The sequence below is a fragment of the Bactrocera oleae genome, chromosome 6, assembly GCF_042242935.1.
Source record: "Bactrocera oleae isolate idBacOlea1 chromosome 6, idBacOlea1, whole genome shotgun sequence".
NCBI lineage: Eukaryota > Metazoa > Arthropoda > Insecta > Diptera > Tephritidae > Bactrocera > Bactrocera oleae.
The window spans coordinates 29,696,381-29,705,154 of record NC_091540.1 but is presented as its reverse complement, the minus strand read 5'-3'; positions in this window follow the sequence as shown (position 1 = coordinate 29,705,154).

Below are 8,774 nucleotides of genomic sequence, written 5' to 3'. Positions count from 1 at the left end.
AAAACTAGCACTTTCTTAAATCTTGACTTATACCGGAAAACATCAGTTTTAGTGATTTGCGCTAAAGTGAAATTTTCATGTTACGACAGGATTAACAAATTCATATATCTAAAGCATTTTGAAAAAATAGCACTTTCTTAGATTTAAACTTCTACTGAAAAACAGTAATTATACTGACATACGAAAAACATAAATTTTACTGACTTGCGCTAAACTGAAATTTTAATGTTATTACAGTATTAATAATATAATATAACCGAAAAAACTTAAAAAATTTTATTTTCTTAGATTTAGGCTCATAGTTGATTTTCTTGTTAATTGTATATTATTAACTCGAAAAGGGTACCGCTTATACTGAAATGATATTACAGTATTAACAAATTCATATAACCAGTGCATTTCGAAAACTAGCACTTTCTTAGATTTAATTTATACTGAAAAACAGCAATTATACTGACATACGAAAAACGTAAATCTTACTGATTTGCGCTAAACTGAAATTTTCATGTTATTACAGTATTAACAAATTAATATAAACGAAAAAACTTATAAACTTGCATTTTCTTAGACTTAGGCTCAAAGTTGATTTTCTTGTAAATTGTATATTTTGAACTCGAAAAAGGTACCGCTTATACTGAAAAACGTCACTTTTACTGATTTGCGCTAAAGTCAAATTTTAATGTTATTACAGTATTAACAAATTCATATAACCAGTGCATTTCGAATACTGAAAAACAACAAACTTACTAACATACGAAAAACATAAATTTTACTGATTTGCGCTTAAGTGAAATTTTCATGTTATTATAGTATTAACAAATTAATATGACCGAAAAAATTGCTTCTCTTAGAATTAGGCTTATAGTTGATTTTCTTGTTAATTGTATATTATTAACTCGAAAAGGGTACCGCTTATACTGAAATGATATTACAGTATTAACAAATTCATATAACCCGTGTATTTACAAAAACTAGCACTTTCTTAAATCTTGACTTATACCGGAAAACATCAGTTTTAGTGATTTGCGCTAAACTGAAATTTTAATGTTATTACAGTATTAATAATATAATATAACCGAAAAAACTTAAAAAATTGTATTTTCTTAGATTTAGGCTCATAGTTGATTTTCTTGTTAATTGTATATTATTAACTCGAAAAGGGTACCGCTTATACTGAAATGATATTACAGTATTAACAAATTCATATAACCAGTGCATTTCGAAAACTAGCACTTTCTTAGATTTAATTTATACTGAAAAACAGCAATTATACTGACATACGAAAAACGTAAATCTTACTGATTTGCGCTAAACTGAAATTTTCATGTTATTACAGTATTAACAAATTAATATAAACGAAAAAACTTATAAACTTGCATTTTCTTAGACTTAGGCTCAAAGTTGATTTTCTGGTAAATTGTATATTTTGAACTCGAAAAAGGTACCGCTTATACTGAAAAACGTCACTTTTACTGATTTGCGCTAAAGTCAAATTTTAATGTTATTACAGTATTAACAAATTCATATAACCAGTGCATTTCGAATACTGAAAAACAACAAACTTACTAACATACGAAAAACATAAATTTTACTGATTTGCGCTTAAGTGAAATTTTCATGTTATTATAGTATTAACAAATTAATATTACCGAAAAAATTGCTTCCCTTAGAATTAGGCTCATAGTTGATTTTCTTGTTAATTGTATATTATTAACTCGAAAAGGGTACCGCTTATACTGAAATGATATTACAGTATTAACAAATTCATATAACCCGTGTATTTACAAAAACTAGCACTTTCTTAAATCTTGACTTATACCGGAAAACATCAGTTTTAGTGATTTGCGCTAAAGTGAAATTTTCATGTTACGACAGGATTAACAAATTCATATATCTAAAGCATTTTGAAAAAATAGCACTTTCTTAGATTTAAACTTCTACTGAAAAACAGTAATTATACTGACATACGAAAAACATAAATTTTACTGATTTGCGCTAAACTGAAATTTTAATGTTATTACAGTATTAATAATATAATATAACCGAAAAAACTTCAAAAAATTTTATTTTCTTTGATTTAGGCTCAAAGTTGATTTTCTTGTAAATTGTATATTAATAACTCGAAAAAGTTACCACTTGTACTGAAAAACATCACTTCTACTGATTTGCGCTACAGTCAAATTTCAATGTTATTTGAGTATAAACAAATTCATAAAACCAGTGCATTTCGAATACTAAAAAACAACAAACTTACTAACATTCGAAAAACATAAATTTTACTGATTTGCGCTAAACTGAAATTTTCATGTTATTGTAGTATTAACAAATTAATATAACCGAAAAAACTTCAAAAAATTTTATTTTCTTAGTTGATTTTCTTGTTAATTGTATATTATTAACTCGAAAAGCGTACCGCTTATACTGAAATGATATTACAGTATTAACAAATTCATATAACCAGTGCATTTCGAAAACTAGCACTTTCTTAGATTTAATTTATACTGAAAAACAGCAATTATACTGACATACGAAAAACGTAAATCTTACTGATTTGCGCTAAACTGAAATTTTCATGTTATTACAGTATTAACAAATTAATATAAACGAAAAAACTTATAAACTTGCATTTTCTTAGACTTAGGCTCAAAGTTGATTTTCTTGTAAATTGTATATTTTTAACTCGAAAAAGGTACCGCTTATACTGAAAAACGTCACTTTTACTGATTTGCGCCAAAATCAAATTTTAATGTTATTACAGTATTAACAAATTCTTATAACCAGTGCATTTCGAATACTGAAAAACAACAAACTTACTAACATACGAAAAACATAAATTTTACTGATTTGCGCTTAAGTGAAATTTTCATGTTATTATAGTATTAACAAATTAATATTACCGAAAAAATTGCTTTTCTTAGAATTAGGCTCATAGTTGATTTTCTTGTTAATTGTATATTATTAACTCGAAAAGGGTACCGCTTATACTGAAATGATATTACAGTATTAACAAATTCATATAACCCGTGTATTTACAAAAACTAGCACTTTCTTAAATCTTGACTTATACCGGAAAACATCAGTTTTAGTGATTTGCGCTAAAGTGAAATTTTCATGTTACGACAGGATTAACAAATTCATATATCTAAAGCATTTTGAAAAAATAGCACTTTCTTAGATTTAAACTTCTACTGAAAAACAGTAATTATACTGACATACGAAAAACATAAATTTTACTGATTTGCGCTAAACTGAAATTTTCATGTTATTACAGTATTAACAAATTAATATAAACGAGAAAACTTATAAGCTTGCATTTTCTTAGACTTAGGCTCAAAGTTGATTTTCTAGTAAATTGTATATTATTAACTCGAAAAAGTTAGCGCTTATACTGAGAAACATCACTTTACTGATTTGCGCTAAAGTCAAATTTTAATGTTATTACAGTATTAACAAATTAGTATGACCGAAAAAATTTATAAAATTGCATTTTTTTAGATTTAAGCTCAAAGTTGATTTTCTTGTAAATTGTATATTTTTAACTCGAAAAGATAGATTTAATTTATACTGAAAAACAGCAATTATACTGACATGTGAAAAACGTAAATCTTACTGATTTGCGCTAAGCTGAAATTTTCATGTTATTACAGTATTAACAAATTAATATGACCGAAAAAACTTATAAACTGGCATTTTCTTAGATATAGGCTCAAAGTTGATTTTCTTGTAAATTGTATATTATTAATTTGAAAAAGGTGGCGCTTATACTGAGAAACATCACTTTACTGATATGCGCTAAAGTCAAATTTTAATGTTATTACAGTATTAACAAATTAGTATGACCGAAAAAATTTATAAAATTGCATTTTTTTAGATTTAAGCTCAAAGTTGATTTTCTTGTAAATTGTATATTTTTAACTCGAAAAAGGTACCGCTTATACTGAAAAACGTCACTTTTACTGATTTGCGCTAAAGTCAAATTTTAATGTTATTACAGTATTAACAAATTCATATAACCGAAATAATTGCATTTCTTAGAATTAGGCTCATAGTTGATTTTCTTGTTAATTGTATATTATTAACTCGAAAAGGGTACCGCTTATACTGAAATGATATTACAGTATTAACAAATTCATATAACCCGTGTATTTACAAAAACTAGCACTTTCTTAAATCTTGACTTATACCGGAAAACATCAGTTTTAGTGATTTGCACTAAAGTGAAATTTTCATGTTACGACAGGATTAACAAATTCATATATCTAAAGCATTTTGAAAAAATAGCACTTTATTAGATTTAAACTTCTACTGAAAAACAGTAATTATACTGACATACGAAAAACATAAATTTTACTGATTTGCGCTAAACTGAAATTTTCGTATTATTACAGTATTAACAATATAATATAACCGAAAAAACTTAAAAAATTGTATTTTCTTAGATTTAGGCTCAAAGTTGATTTTCTTGTAAATTGTATATTAATAACTCGAAAAAGTTACCACTTGTACTGAAAAACATCATTTCTACTGATTTGCGCTACAGTCAAATTTCAATGTTATTTGAGTATAAACAAATTCAGAAAACCAGTGCATTTCGAAAACTAGCCCTTTCCTAAATCTTGACTTATACTGAAAAGCATCAATTTTACAGAACTGCACAAATGTAAAATTTGTATAATATTACGGGATTAGCAAATTCATATAACCAGTGCATTTCGAAAAAATAGCACTCTCTTTAAATAAAACTTATACTGAAAAACAACAATTTTACTGACTTGCGAAAACATCACTTTTACTGATTTGCGCTAAAGTCAAATTTTAATGTTATTACAGTATTAACAAATTAATATAACCGAAAAAACTTAAAAAATTGCATTTTCTTAGATTTAGGCTCAAAGTCGATTTTCTTCTAAATTGTATATTATTAACTCGAAAAAGGTACCGCTTATACAGAAAAACATTATTTTTACTGATTTGCGCTAAAGTCAAATATTAATGTCATTACAGTATTAACAAATTCATATAGCCAGTGCATTTCGTAAAACTAGCACTTTCTTAAATCTTGACTTATACAGGAGAACATCAGTTTTAGTGATTTGCGCTAAAGTGAAATTTTCATGTTAAAACAGGATTAACAAATTCATATAACTAGAGCATTTTGAAAAAATAGCACTTTTTTAGACTTAAACTTATACTGAAAAACAGCAATTATACTGACATACGAAAAACATAAGTTTTACTGATTTGCGCTAAACTGAAATTTTCATGTTATTACAGTATTAACAAATTAATATAACCAAAAAAACTTAAAAAATTATATTTTCTTAGATTTAGGCTCATAGTTGATTTTCTTGTTAATTGTATATTATTAACTCGAAAAGGGTACCACTTATACTGAAATGATATTACAGAATTAACAAATTCATATAACCAGTGCATTTACAAAAACTAGCACTTTCTTAAATCTTGACTTATACCGGAAAACATCAGTTTTAGTGATTTGCACTAAAGTGAAATTTTCATGTTACGACAGGATTAACAAATTCATATATCTAAAGCATTTTGAAAAAATAGCACTTTATTAGATTTAAACTTCTACTGAAAAACAGTAATTATACTGACATACGAAAAACATAAATTTTACTGATTTGCGCTAAACTGAAATTTTCGTATTATTACAGTATTAACAATATAATATAACCGAAAAAACTTAAAAAATTGTATTTTCTTAGATTTAGGCTCAAAGTTGATTTTCTTGTAAATTGTATATTAATAACTCGAAAAAGTTACCACTTGTAATGAAAAACATCATTTCTACTGATTTGCGCTACAGTCAAATTTCAATGTTATTTGAGTATAAACAAATTCAGAAAACCAGTGCAAAAACAACAAACTTACTAACATACGAAAAACATAAATTTTACTGATTTGCGCTTAAGTGAAATTTTCATGTTATTATAGTATTAACAAATTAATATTACCGAAAAAATTGCTTTTCTTAGAATTAGGCTCATAGTTGATTTTCTTGTTAATTGTATATTATTAACTCGAAAAGGGTACCGCTTATACTGAAATGATATTACAGTATTAACAAATTCATATAACCCGTGTATTTACAAAAACTAGCACTTTCTTAAATCTTGACTTATACCGGAAAACATCAGTTTTAGTGATTTGCGCTAAAGTGAAATTTTCATGTTACGACAGGATTAACAAATTCATATATCTAAAGCATTTTGAAAAAATAGCACTTTCTTAGATTTAAACTTCTACTGAAAAACAGTAATTATACTGACATACGAAAAACATAAATTTTACTGATTTGCGCTAAACTGAAATTTTCATGTTATTACAGTATTAACAAATTAATATAAACGAGAAAACTTATAAGCTTGCATTTTCTTAGACTTAGGCTCAAAGTTGATTTTCTAGTAAATTGTATATTATTAACTCGAAAAAGTTAGCGCTTATACTGAGAAACATCACTTTACTGATTTGCGCTAAAGTCAAATTTTAATGTTATTACAGTATTAACAAATTAGTATGACCGAAAAAATTTATAAAATTGCATTTTTTTAGATTTAAGCTCAAAGTTGATTTTCTTGTAAATTGTATATTTTTAACTCGAAAAGATAGATTTAATTTATACTGAAAAACAGCAATTATACTGACATGTGAAAAACGTAAATCTTACTGATTTGCGCTAAGCTGAAATTTTCATGTTATTACAGTATTAACAAATTAATATGACCGAAAAAACTTATAAACTGGCATTTTCTTAGATATAGGCTCAAAGTTGATTTTCTTGTAAATTGTATATTATTAATTTGAAAAAGGTGGCGCTTATACTGAGAAACATCACTTTACTGATATGCGCTAAAGTCAAATTTTAATGTTATTACAGTATTAACAAATTAGTATGACCGAAAAAATTTATAAAATTGCATTTTTTTAGATTTAAGCTCAAAGTTGATTTTCTTGTAAATTGTATATTTTTAACTCGAAAAAGGTACCGCTTATACTGAAAAACGTCACTTTTACTGATTTGCGCTAAAGTCAAATTTTAATGTTATTACAGTATTAACAAATTCATATAACCGAAATAATTGCATTTCTTAGAATTAGGCTCATAGTTGATTTTCTTGTTAATTGTATATTATTAACTCGAAAAGGGTACCGCTTATACTGAAATGATATTACAGTATTAACAAATTCATATAACCCGTGTATTTACAAAAACTAGCACTTTCTTAAATCTTGACTTATACCGGAAAACATCAGTTTTAGTGATTTGCACTAAAGTGAAATTTTCATGTTACGACAGGATTAACAAATTCATATATCTAAAGCATTTTGAAAAAATAGCACTTTATTAGATTTAAACTTCTACTGAAAAACAGTAATTATACTGACATACGAAAAACATAAATTTTACTGATTTGCGCTAAACTGAAATTTTCGTATTATTACAGTATTAACAATATAATATAACCGAAAAAACTTAAAAAATTGTATTTTCTTAGATTTAGGCTCAAAGTTGATTTTCTTGTAAATTGTATATTAATAACTCGAAAAAGTTACCACTTGTACTGAAAAACATCATTTCTACTGATTTGCGCTACAGTCAAATTTCAATGTTATTTGAGTATAAACAAATTCAGAAAACCAGTGCATTTCGAAAACTAGCCCTTTCCTAAATCTTGACTTATACTGAAAAGCATCAATTTTACAGAACTGCACAAACGTAAAATTTGTATAATATTACGGGATTAGCAAATTCATATAACCAGTGCATTTCGAAAAAATAGCACTCTCTTTAAATAAAACTTATACTGAAAAACAACAATTTTACTGACTTGCGAAAACATCACTTTTACTGATTTGCGCTAAAGTCAAATTTTAATGTTATTACAGTATTAACAAATTAATATAACCGAAAAAACTTAAAAAATTGCATTTTCTTAGATTTAGGCTCAAAGTCGATTTTCTTCTAAATTGTATATTATTAACTCGAAAAAGGTACCGCTTATACAGAAAAACATTATTTTTACTGATTTGCGCTAAAGTCAAATATTAATGTCATTACAGTATTAACAAATTCATATAGCCAGTGCATTTCGTAAAACTAGCACTTTCTTAAATCTTGACTTATACAGGAGAACATCAGTTTTAGTGATTTGCGCTAAAGTGAAATTTTCATGTTAAAACAGGATTAACAAATTCATATAACTAGAGCATTTTGAAAAAATAGCACTTTTTTAGACTTAAACTTATACTGAAAAACAGCAATTATACTGACATACGAAAAACATAAGTTTTACTGATTTGCGCTAAACTGAAATTTTCATGTTATTACAGTATTAACAAATTAATATAACCAAAAAAACTTAAAAAATTATATTTTCTTAGATTTAGGCTCATAGTTGATTTTCTTGTTAATTGTATATTATTAACTCGAAAAGGGTACCACTTATACTGAAATGATATTACAGAATTAACAAATTCATATAACCAGTGCATTTCGAGAACTAGCACTTTCTTAGATTTAATTTATACTGAAAAACAGCAATTATACTGACATACGAAAAACGTAAATCTTACTGATTTGCGCTAAACTGAAATTTTTATGTTATGACAGTATTAACAAATTAATATAAACGAAAAAACTTATAAACTTGCATTTTCTTAGACTTAGGCTCAAAGTTGATTTTCTTGTAAATTGTATATTATTAACTCGAAAAAGGTTGCGCTTATACTGAGAAACATCACTTTACTGA